Genomic DNA, 13,507 nt, shown 5'->3' with positions numbered 1-13,507 from the left:
ACCATGCTCACTGCGGGGCTGAGCTAAACTGCTGAACACATTTGGTTCCTCTCCATGCGCATCCTGCTCTCCCTGACTGCTGGTGAAAATCTGACTGCCTGACTCCGAAGCTGTGTCTGTCTCACTGCTGTCACACAGGGCAGAAAATAGAGCACAATCTGGCACAACTTCCTAAGAGATATGGAGAAAATACCTAATTTATCTTCCCTGCCATATTTATATAGTAGGCTACTGAATCTTTAACATTATGGTTAACTGGTGGATTTGTTGGAGACATGTTAACCATAACTTATTTTCAGGGCTTTATAAAGCTTCTTTGGTGACCCATCTGGAGTTAGTGCAGGAAGGCAGAGGGGAGCTTGTAGCCGCATATTAAACAGTAGAGGGCAGTACAACATCTAGACTGGTGGTAGACACACATAATCTTCATTTCTCCCCAATTTCAGATCACATTCCTGCTGGAACTTGTCTGGTTGTTTAGTTTTTGGTTTAAAAGCTTCAGATGCCAATGATGCAGAGACCTGGAAACACTGACCAATGAGAGCAGACTGGGCTTTTTAGGAAGGATTTTGAAGAGACAGCTCTACAACAGAGAGTACAGGTGCTGCACCCATGGGCCGTATATGAAAAATTAAGTGTCTTTTGAATATCAAAATATATAAACATGTCCTAGAAGAAACACAAAACACAAGTATGAACCTGAAAATAGCCTTTATAACTCACCTTTAAACTGACTACTATGATGTTTTTAATCAATGTCTCCCCCCAGTGTTGGACTTGTCACCAGTTTGGTAAACAGGATTTCAGACTCTGTGGCGCAATGGTAGCGTGTCTGACTCCAGATCAGAAGGTTGCGTGTTCAAATCACGTCAGGGTCAATGTTTCTGTTTCTCAATCTCCATTGGACAATGGTCAGACAGGACAGGGTGGTGTCAAGCGCTGCTCTTTCACTTTTACCTCCCAGATTTTTATCCTGTCGGTCTGGGGATTGAACCGATGACCCACAAGCTCGCTTCTTTAACCTTTAGGCTACCACTGCCCCAATGAATGAAAACAAGCCAAACTGAAATAGGAGTAACAAGGCTATTTTTACTCCAGTAAGGTATAGATACCCAAAATTTCTACTTAAGTAAGGTAACAAAGTATTTGTACTTAGTTACTTGACACCTCTGCGTGCATGATGCATGCATCCTGAAGAACAGCCCCAGCTACACTAGGGGGACTTACCCCCCACCTGGGTATTTCCACCTGGCCCTTATCACACCAAACGAGGTGTCTGCACTGCATGGGACACCTCTGGACCATAACTATTTTTCCCAGGTGAATTATTATTTTATTACATAAAAGAAAGTTTTTTGTTTCTATGACTATTAAAACAAATAACATACTTCAAAGTTATTGTATCAATTAAATTAACTTAATGTACTTTATTATGGTCAGTTCCATAATAACGTACATTACTAGTACATTAAGTACATTTTATTTACCTTCTTGATACAATATTAAATATACTACAACTGTTTTAGAGACATTAGATACAATTATCATCTTACAGGACAGATTGGATTACCACTGGTCTAACCTAAACGTTCTTCTTCTGTCTGCAGTCTTGAAGCAGCAGCAGCAGCGGCAGCTGGAGCTGATGGCCGCTTGTTGTTTTTCTGTTGTTGGTCTTGTTGAATATAGTTGTAAATGTTTAATTTGTTGTATATAGTTGTCAATGTTTAAGTTGTTGTATATAGTTGTCAATGTTTAAGTTGTTGTATATAGTTGTCAATGTTTAAGTTGTTGTATATAGTTGTAAATGTTTAAGTTGTTGTATATAGTTGTAAATGTTTAAGTTGTTGTATATAGTTGTAAATGTTTAAGTTGTTGTATATATAGTTGTCAATGTTTAAGTTGTTGTATATAGTTGTAAATGTTTAAGTTGTTGTATATAGTTGTCAATGTTTAAGTTGTTGTATATAGTTGTAAATGTTTAAGTTGTTGTATATAGTTGTCAATGTTTAAGTTGTTGTATATAGTTGTCAATGTTTAAGTTGTTGTATATAGTTGTAAATGTTTAAGTTGTTGTATATAGTTGTCAATGTTTAAGTTGTTGTATATAGTTGTCAATGTTTAAGTTGTTGTATATAGTTGTAAATGTTTAAGTTGTTGTATATAGTTGTAAATGTTTAAGTTGTTGTATATAGTTGTAAATGTTTAAGTTGTTGTATATAGTTGTCAATGTTTAAGTTGTTGTATATAGTTGTCAATGTTTAAGTTGTTGTATATAGTTGTAAATGTTTAAGTTGTTGTATATAGTTGTCAATGTTTAAGTTGTTGTATATAGTTGTCAATGTTTAAGTTGTTGTATATAGTTGTAAATGTTTAAGTTGTTGTATATAGTTGTAAATGTTTAAGTTGTTGTATATAGTTGTCAATGTTTAAGTTGTTGTATATAGTTGTCAATGTTTAAGTTGTTGTATATAGTTGTAAATGTTTAAGTTGTTGTATATAGTTGTAAATGTTTAAGTTGTTGTATATAGTTGTAAATGTTTAAGTTGTTGTATATAGTTGTCAATGTTTAAGTTGTTGTATATAGTTGTAAATGTTTAAGTTGTTGTATATAGTTGTAAATGTTTAAGTTGTATATAGTTGTCAATGTTTAAGTTGTTGTATATAGTTGTAAATGTTTAAGTTGTTGTATATAGTTGTCAATGTTTAAGTTGTTGTATATAGTTGTAAATGTTTAAGTTGTTGTATATAGTTGTAAATGTTTAAGTTGTTGTATATAGTTGTCAATGTTTAAGTTGTTGTATATAGTTGTAAATGTTTAAGTTGTTGTATATAGTTGTAAATGTTTAAGTTGTTGTAAAAAAGTTGTAAATGTTTAAGTTGTTGTAGATATGAGAATGTTGTTTGAATTAATGTTTTGCTTCATGTATACAGTTGTCAATATATAAATGTTTAAATAAGTATTTTTTTGTAACCAAGATGAAATTAATGTTTTTGTAGACTTTGGAATACATAACCACAAAACGTAAATAAGGGTGAAGATATTGTTCTAGGCTTCACATGCTAGTTATTTGTTACTTACCAAGTTTTTTCTACTGCAGTCTAAAGAACAATAAGGTTTTTTTTTTTATGTTATATTGAATAATTAAAAAAGGGGCAATGACAAAACCAGTTACATTTAATTTACTTTATTTTTTTATTTTTCCACCAACCTCTCCAACAGTAAAAAAAATAATTTTGACCTCGGCCTCTGCTTCCCTCCTCTCATCTGCCTCTCTCTGATATTTGATGTCCTCCTTGATGAGTTGGAGGAATGGATCCACTCTCTCCCTTCTCCTCCTCCTCCTCCTCTTCCTCCTCTTCCTCCTCCCCCTCCTCCTCCTCCTCATCAATCCCTTCCTCTACCTCTTGTGCAGTGCTTGGCCCTGGTTTGTCCTCTTCGATCGAGGCAATAAGGCAGGGGGGCGACTGCGGTGTCCCTCCCCCTGGTAAACAGCTGCTTGCTGCCTACACGTAGACGTATGAACGTCTCCATTTGTTCCTTAGTCCCACTTTTTCACCAGGTCACACACATACTCTCCTCACACGAGTAAACACTACTTGCTTAACTGATCACTAACCAATCACTGCTTTTTAGTATAGACCTATAAATAGGTCAAAGGTCAGATTACCTGCTTCGAACAGTGGATGCTGACAATAGACAGAGAGCAAGGGGAGTAGGAGGGAATGGCAGGGGACGACAACCAGAGCTGCATCTCATGTTGCTTAAATTGCCTCCTCGAGTCCTCCACTTGCCTCCCTTCCTCGCGTCTTAGTCCCTCCCACCGAGGAGTCACGGGAGAGATCTGCACAGCTTCAGGGAAGGCTGATATCGGCTATATCTCCGAGGCGTTCCCTCCTCGAAGCTCGCTCCTCGGCCCTCAGGACAGAAATAAGAGCTTTGAGACGGCCTTCACTGAGGAGGGACAGAACGACTTCCGGAGGAGTCGAGGAGCTATCAAATAAGGGACATGGGATGTACCTCAGGAAAAGTTCATGGAGGAAGTGTTGGAAGAGGAGGAGGAGGAAGAAAAAGGACAAGGGCAGAGAAAAGATCAGATGTTTAGATCAGGGCCACACTTACTGATCACTGGTCATTCACCCCCACCCACCCCATAAGAATGTACACACACACACACACACACACACACACACACACACACACACACACACACACACACACACACCTATGTGCGAATGGTTCCTGTAATATGTAAAAGTTCTTTTAGTAGGCTACTTGTTAGGTCCAGGTAGGTCCGTGTACTTTTTCGTTCATTCGATTTTCATTTCATAAACAGGTATTAAAAAACAAAAAAACGAATGGTTATTTGATTTTCGTTTTAAAACACGACATTTGAAATTGAAATACAATGCGTTTTTTCTTTTTCATTGTCGAAATGGGATGGGAGAAATTTAAAATATGCTGTGATTTTCATTTTCTATTTTATATAACAAAAATAAAATCACTCGAAAACAGAAACGAAAAAAGGCTTGTTTTTTCATATTCAGAGACCGGATGTTGTCATTTCCAAGGCAACAGCGCCAGCCTAGCCTATCAGTGTTCAGCCCAGGCCAAAATTACTTTGGAAACCTAGCTATACTCTTGATAATCCTTGGGGGGAATTTTATTTCATAATGTCACATGTATTTATTACCCTCTCTCCCTGCCTCCTTGTCTCTACCCACCGCAGACAACTTTGCCCGAAGAGAGTCGAACCAGCGGAGCAAATAGACTTCGGTTCCGCGGCTGTAACGTTACCGTTACGCCACCGTTAACAATCCCAGCAAACGTTCTGTTGCTGCCGTTAAGCTTGCTGATCTGGCAGAGAGTCACCGGGGGTTCGGGATCAGATCATGGGGATCAGACCTCCGGTGCTGGGTCTAATATTCTAATATTAGCTGCTGCTGCAGCTAGCTAGCAGCTAGCCACCAGCCCTGTGACCTCGGTCCTCGCGGTTCGCTCCCCGGGACTGACTGCAGAGCTGGCGTTACCCGCTCTATGATCAATGAGCAATGATCAAGGATTACCAAATTTCTCTCTCATATTGCTCCTCATAACCACTCAAAAACTAAAAAATCTAACCCAAAGTACAATTATTATGGACGTTAGCTGACATTAAGGGTTTCTGCTTCATTAAGGGAAATTGTAAGGAAAAAGCTTAACGTGGTTAACCATTAAGCTTTTTCACGTTAAGCGATTTTTTGATCACTGTTTATAAACAGTGATCAAAAAATCTAACCCAAAGTCGTTATGGACGTTATCTGATTGATAACTGACTGATATTTGATTGATCATTGTTTATGTACATTAAAGTTAAGCTTTTTCACGTTAAGCGTTTTAGAATGTCCCGGCTGCTGCTGAGGGAATCTGTAGCCTAACTTCCGTTTTTTGCCCCCCTTTACATAAATATACATATGGCTATGAAATAGATCATGAAATAAAGTCTTTAGTCATAATAGTTCAATAGCCTAAATACATGTATGTTTTACTATGTATTTCGAGGGACTTTTATTTATTCCATCTATTTATATGCACGTTATATTTAAGGGAAGTTTGGTTATCTCACAGACTCAGACTAAAAGCAGCAGCAAGCCTGCCTGACATCAGTGCATCATAGCATATCACTATCTGCAAATAAAATAAAATATGAATAAATCAGAAGCGGCAGATTCCCAGCTCAGCTAGAGCGGTAGCGCAGCTCTGCAGACGGACCAGAGTCAGTCAGCACTGGGGGGCGAACCACGGGGACCGAGGTCACAGGGCTGGTGGCTAGCTGCTAGCTAGCTGCAGCAGCTAATATTAGAATAGACCCAGCACCGGAGGTCTGATCCCCATGATCTGATCCCGAACCGCCGGTGACTCTCTGCCAGATCAGCAACAGAACGTTTGCTGGGATTGTTAACGGTGGCGTAACGGTAACGTTACAGCCGTGAACCGAAAGTCTGTTTCCTCAGCTGGTTCGACTCTCTTGGGGCGAAGTTGTCTGCGGCGGGTAGAGACAGAGAGTCAGAGGGAGGCAGGGAGAGAGGGGAATAAATACATGTGGCATTATGAAATAAAATTCCCCCCCAAGCATTATCAAGAGCACAGGTTTCCAAAGTAATTTTAGCCTGGGCTGAAAGCAACACTGGTAGGCTAGGCTGGCGCTGTTGCCTTGGAAATGACAACATCCGGTCTCTGAATATGAAAAAACAAACCTTTTTTCATTCCTATTTCCGAGTGATTTTATTTTTGTTATATGAAATAGAAAATGAAAATCACAGCATATTTTTAATTTCTCCCATCCCCTTTTGACCATGAAAAGGAAAAAAAGGCCTTGTATTTCGATTTCAATTGTTGTATTTTAAAACGAAAATCAAATAACCATTCGTTTTTTGTTTTTTAAGTCTGATTATGAAATGAAAATCGAATGAACGAAAAAGTACACGGACCAGGTACCGTTCGTTCATTTGTTTTTGCTATCACATATGAAATCGAAAAAACGAGAAAACAACTCCTTTTTCCGTTTTTCCATTTTTTTAGAAAAACGAAAAAACAAAATTATGACTTGATTTTTGGTTTTCCAGTTCTTGCACGGAAATCAGAAAAAACACTTGATATTCCGATTTTCCCCTGTGGGTGGTGCTAAATCTGATTGGCAGGATATGCATTCATTGTTTTTCAAATTAAGAGTTTACCCACACTGTATTTGTTAGCCTGTAAAATTAATAGTCTATATGTAAAATTAATAGTCTATATACATGCTTTTTGTCACCCAATTATTTGGCTTAACTGACTGAAAAAATCTATTGAAATAGCCTAAATGTAAACATGTTCACGCATTGACAGACAAAAGGCACAATCTATTTTTGTAGGATAGATAGATAGATAGATAGATAGATAGATAGATAGATAGATAGATAGATAGATAGATACTTTATTGATCCCCAAGGGGAAATTCAAGGTTCCAGTAGCTTAAAGACATCACACACAACATACACATACATCACTAACAGGATCATAAAAAAAGCAACTCCACATGAATAGCATAATGAAATAAAAAATACTAAATAAATAAAAAAAATCCACATGAATGTACTAAGGGATGTATAAGCATGAGACGCTTGTAGTGATAGGGCAGGGACTGACCCTGTGATTCAGTATGAGAGTGTGTGTCATGGTGGTAGTGCAAATAGGTCCAGTAGTGCAAGGATAAAGTCTAGAGACCAGCATTAAATATGGACAAGAGATCAAAAGTCAATATTAGAGGTTTGAAGTATTAGGGTTACAGCCATTGTTCATGTATTAAGTTATGTTAGACCTCAGTCCAAGCTGGCGGGAGGAGGGAGGGAGGGATTGTGCATATATGGGCTAATATAGCCAGTAAACAGTGTAAACAGTAAACAGTGGGCCAGTGGACAGTCAGTACATAACTGTTATTGTAGGAGGTAGTGGAAGTGGTGGAGAGGGAGGAGAGGCAGAAAGACTATGCAGAGAAGTCTCTCTCTCCTCTTCTCTTTAGTGAAGCATTGTAGAGTTGTATGGCCCTGGGGACAAATTACTTTAATGCGTTAGCATACAGCTACATAATAGTTATAATAGAGTATGCTAACGTTAGATTGTAGTGGAACGAAGCAGCACTTTCTAAGGTCAAAAATCGCAGATAAAGGGTTCTGAACCAAACACTACACAATCGGACATGTTTCAGCAGGAATGTGACCCGGAATTGGGGAGAATTTAACAACACTACCAGCTAAGATGACATGTTTACTGCCGTTAGCATGTAGCTACTATAGTGGTATACAGCAGTGGTCGTTGGAAGAGCTGTCATTCCGTCTTCGAAAGGACACTTAGGTACGTTTACACTTCATCGCATTAATAATATACAGTCTATGGTTAATAGTCTTGATTGTTTGTATGACTATTGTATAAGAAAGATTTAATAAAAAAATAAAGTTGTCATGTTTGCTCGCTGTTGGTCGTCAAGTGTTTCAACGCATGCGTGGTAAAGTCAAAGTCAAAGTCAAGTTTATTTCATCCATAAAAATGGAAATTACAGTGCTCACACCCGCCTAATACAATACAATAAATACAATATAATACAATACAATACAATACAAAATTTATAAAAATGTACGTTTAAAGTGCTTGTTGTGCTGTCTGATAGCCTGAGGTATAAAAGAGAGAGCATACCGCTTAGTTCGTATCACGGGAGGCCTTAGCCTACCACTACGTTCTATAACCCTACCAGTCAGATTATCATGAAGAGGGTGACCCGGTTCCCTCAGTATTTTCTGTGTCATTTTTGCCAGACGGTCTTCATATACTTGATCCACTGTATTTAACTCTCCTACCATTTTTCCAGCCCTTTCAGTCACTCTATCAATCCTGGCCTTCTCGGTTATCCCAGCATTCCCCCCCCAACCCACCACACAGTAGCTCCAAACACTACATATAACGGACATAAAAAACATTCTCACCATATCTGTATTCACCTTAAAGGACTGCAACTTCAAATTGTACAAATTGCACAGGGACTGAGCCCTGTTCCACGCAAGCCCAACACAGTCCAACTTTTTCCTGAATGCAGATACTTTATCATGTACCAAAAAGACATAGATCATTATTTTTAATATTTTGTAAATATTTCCCTGCTTTTTTCACGCCTACTACACTAACCTTTTCTCAGAGTCTCTCTCTTTTTCCAAAGTGACAGATAAAATCTCTTACTTTTGACCTAAACAGGTTTTACTTTATTTGAATGTATACATTTTTAAATGGTTTCTTAACAAATGTCCTTAGTAACTTTGGCCCAAAGTAATCTGTGATAAACAGTATTATGTTTCATCTGATTATTTATTATCGTCAAATTAATCCAGCAATTATGTTTTTTAGTTCTCGATCGAATTTAAGATGTATAAGCTCAGATCAATGAGGCATGTGGGCCATAAATAACAAATAGACAAAACAATTGTATTATTCATAAGAATTTAAGTTAATAAAAACATCTAAAACAAAGAATAAATGTATTATTTAAATTTGTATATGAGTATTAATGGAACGGTCATTTTGTCAGTCATGACAGACTGAGAAAGAAATTTGTCAATACAACTCTACAATGCTTCACTAAAGAGAAGAGGAGAGAGAGACTTCTCTGCATAGTCTTTCTGCCTCTCCTCCCTCTCCACCACTTCCACTACCTCCTACAATAACAGTTATGTACTGACTGTCCACTGGCCCACTGTTTACTGTTTACACTGTTTACTGGCTATATTAGCCCATATATGCACAATCCCTCCCTCCCTCCTCCCACCAGCCTGGACTGAGGTCTAACATAACTTAATACATGAACAATGGCTGTAACCCTATTACTTCAAACCTCTAATATTGACTTTTGATCTCTTGTCCATATTTAATGCTGGTCTCTAGACTTTATCCTTGCACTACTGGACCTATTTGCACTACCACCATGACACACACTCTCATACTGAATCACAGGGTCAGGCCCTGCCCTATCACTACAAGCGTCTCATGCTTATACATCCCTTAGTACATTCATGTGGATTTTTTTTATTTATTTAGTATTTTTTATTTCATTATGCTATTCATGTGGTGTTGCTTTTTTTATGATCCTGTTAGTGATGTATGTGTATGTTGTGTGTGATGTCTTTAAGCTACTGGAACCTTGAATTTCCCCTTGGGGATCAATAAAGTATCTATCTATCTATCTATCTATCTATCTATCTATCTATCTATCTATCTATCTATCTATCTATCTATCTATCTATCTATCTATCCTACAAAAATAGATTGTGCCTTTTGTCTGTCAATGCGTGAACATGTTTACATTTAGGCTATTTCAATAGATTTTTTCAGTCAGTTAAGCCAAATAATTGGGTGACAAAAAGCATGTATATAGACTATTAATTTTACATATAGACTATTAATTTTACAGGCTAACAAATACAGTGTGGGTAAACTCTTAATTTGAAAAACAATGAATGCATATCCTGCCAATCAGATTTAGCACCACCCACAGGGGAAAATCGGAATATCAAGTGTTTTTTCTGATTTTCATGCAAGAACTGGAAAACCAAAAATCAAGTCATAATTTCGTTTTTTCGTTTTTCTAAAAAAATGGAAAAACGGAAAAAGGAGTTGTTTTCTCGTTTTTTCGATTTCATATGTGATAGCAAAAACAAATGAACGAACGGTACCTGGACCATGTTATATACTGTATCATTTTGTTCTGTTTTACAGCTGTTTGTGCACCAGCATCATCAACTGCCAGACCACCACAGGCTTCTGGAACAGATAGAGGTTCTTAACCCAAACGTCCTGCATCAGCAGACAACTCTGGGACCATGAATTCTTATCCCAATATGAAGCATGACTTAAAGCTGTCCGTCTCATGTTGACCATGAGGGTAAGTATCAGTCTTTTGCTTATGTGGATGAAAATATATACTGCATGTAAAACAGTCCCTCCAGAAAAACGCGATTATGCGCAGGGGCGCTGCCAGGAATTTTGGGCCCCATGACAAAAAATCGAATTGGGCCCCCTCTGCGCAGCTGTTGTCATCACATCTCTAGGACCTAACTGTCCCATCAAAAGCTTTACATAACTCTAATTAAAGGCTTGCAACTGTCGTGCTGCTTGTAGTTCAATACTAGTCCTAGCACAATATTTGCTGCTGGTGATTTGTACATGCATGCAAGCAGGGGTTAAATTGGAATTTGTTATGTGGGGGGGCTCTCCCTAGGGGGGTCCGGGGGCATGCAACCCCGCAAAAAAAAATTGAAAAATAAACCATTAAATGGCACTTTCTGGAGAGTTTTGTGCAAAGAAATGGAGAAATAGAGTCGTACATGATATGTGCAAAACTGCAAGGTTAAGAGTCTATATTTTGCATTGTTGTAGTATGTAGGATTCCCTTAGGGTACAGATTTGATCATTGGCAAATTATCAAAGATGTTTTATCAATATTAATAAAGTTATGAATATGGTTATTAATAACTTTATCAAATCGACAAACAATCAAAACGGGGCACCACCCTGCTAGTCAGGGACCAATAATCAAACTGTGGAACATTTCTGTGGTAATCCTTTAAAAAGGAAATAAAGGAAGGGTTGAATCCAAGCACGGACCTGATTGACCAGCGATTATTACAACAAGTACACAAATAATCACAAGCAACTGCTAATTAAGTATAATAAGATTTATTAACTTCACAATTACCAGTAGCTAAACAATAATCCTTCAATAATGAACTCATATCTTTTACCATATCACAACCAAAACAAAGCCAAAACAAAGCAGCATGTGTCATGGACACGTCTGTGTGTGTGTGTGTGTGTGTGTGTGTGTGTGTGTGTGTGCGAAGGAGGAGGGGCGGTGTCAAAATGTAGGCCTAACACAAAAGCCAAACTGGCTACTCCTGTGAGCTGCACAAAACTATTTAGCCTCAAGAGGGCGGTAGTGGTGCTGCGTGCAAGGGGAGGGGCTGAAGAAGCCGAGGGGGTTGCTAGGCAACGCTCACGCTTAACCTAGTATGCTAGGTCATGTGTTAGCTCTGTACAAGGTGATGCCGACTCCACGTGTGAAGCTAGCCTACCACGTTAGCTCGGGAGATACGCGGCTAGCCTGTGTCGTGTGTGTGTGTGTGTGTGTGTGTGCGGCGTGCGTGTGTGTTAGTAAGAGGAGAAAGAGAAGAAGAGTAAAGAAAAGAGGCACTTTGATCTTAATTATCGATAAAGACCTAGTTCCCCTCAGCCACTGTCCTACAGACTGAGACTTTTGGTTTTGCTGAGGGAAACGTCACTATAACCACTCCAGTAGCTAACAGCTGATTTTCGCGATTCTATCGCAGACAGTAACTAAATTCCATGAAAGGAATGAATTAGCAAATAGCAATTACGGTTTTAACCCAGCTACTTTAACACAACATAAATCAACGAGTATAATGATCAATTTATACATTCACAGAACAGATTAATAATCACATATGGACCAGTACATGATTAAATCAGATCACATTAATGGCAACAATGGTAGCGAACCCTTTGCTCATTAATAAACACACTACTTATCTCTGCCCAGACGTAAGCCTTCTTCCGGTGTGTTCAGTCCGTTTATTCCTGTCCATCGATTCCCCAGAGATGAAACAAAACGGGTCTCGGGCGCTCAACCAACCGCAGAAACTTCCCTCCAAAAAAGGCAGCGAGGGGGGGAAAGTTTGGTCGACTTTGAGAAGAAAAACGTTGTTTCCTTCTCACTGCAGTTATGAAAAACACTGGTGTGTTTTTCAAGGATCCACCGAAATAAACTCCACTTTCTCCAGAAAATGGAAGTTGAGCACAAACGCTTGCATGCTACCCTCAGCAACGGGAGTTGCAATGGAAGACGAAGATTTTCCTAGGATCAGGCTTTTTATAGGTTAAGGCCCCCTGCTGTTTTTATGGTCCCGCTGAACCAATAGGAAGACTCGAAACTCTTGACAGGGTGAAAAACTACAGTTCTGTAGTCCTTTGACTTCCTGCCAGTTGGGAGGCGTTTCCCTTCTGGCTGGCACTTTCACATAGAGGTGTGAATTAACCAGGCTTTGAAGTTTACATACAGGCCAAGATTCCTTTGTCTTGGCCACATGTCCCCTTGTCTCTGAGCACATGTGTGTCTTGTATCCAGAGGTCAGTTTAATCTGAGGCCTTTTGGTTAAAATCGGGTTTAACCAGACTCTTGGTCCCCAACAAGTATCAACAGGTATTAGGGCATAAGGGACAAAATAGACATGCCATTTCAAACATCTTTCATTTATTGTCAGAAATATCATGTTTTCAAAAGCATCACTTTCATCATATTTTTTGTGACATATTTAGACTGCAACATCCGGACACGAGTAGGCTTATGTGCTGGGGCTGAGCCCCGGAGAGCCCCGGCCCAATTTAACCCCTGCATGCAAGTCTGTAGTATGTATTTCACTATTTGATGCAAGATTGCCATATACTAATAAATAACACTAACACTACAGAACATTGACCCAAATTACCTAGTTCTGTATCACCACCACTTGATTACATACATTAGATACGATAGATTTTTTTGTGTTTGTGTGTTTGTGTGTGTGTGTGTGCAAGCTTCTCAAATAACTTGTCTTTCATGATGGGAATAATAAAGTCTGTATCTATAGATGTCATTCCATAATTCAATCTAAATGAACGTATCAAACTGGATTATTTTAATATTGTCTGTATCTTACATGCAGGCTCAGGTAAGCTACTCACTGTTTCCAACTGTCCAGCATCCAGTACAGACAGTAGGTTGTTGTTTTTTTAATTTTATTTCAGAATGATCATTATGTGATAAAATAATTGTTATTAATGTGTTTGAATTTTTGTCATTAACAAATATTTCATTTTCTTTTTTTGTAATGGTAAAAAGAGCAAGAGAGAAATCCCCACAGACTCCCTGCAGTGATGCTAACTGGCATGTCA

At 38.5% G+C, this 13,507-nt stretch overlaps 1 non-coding gene across 1 annotated transcript; it reads left to right on the top strand.

The window, feature by feature from the left end:
- Positions 1–806: 806 nt before the first annotated feature.
- Positions 807–878, top strand: trnaw-cca. Its single transcript has one exon. It is a non-coding gene; the product is annotated as a tRNA-Trp (tRNA).
- Positions 879–13,507: the final 12,629 nt, after the last annotated feature.

Source organism: Perca fluviatilis, chromosome 23 (genome assembly GCF_010015445.1).
Source record: "Perca fluviatilis chromosome 23, GENO_Pfluv_1.0, whole genome shotgun sequence".
Lineage (NCBI taxonomy): Eukaryota > Metazoa > Chordata > Actinopteri > Perciformes > Percidae > Perca > Perca fluviatilis.
The sequence above is the reverse complement of the archived record's forward strand: the minus strand, read 5'-3'. Positions and strand labels throughout refer to the sequence as shown.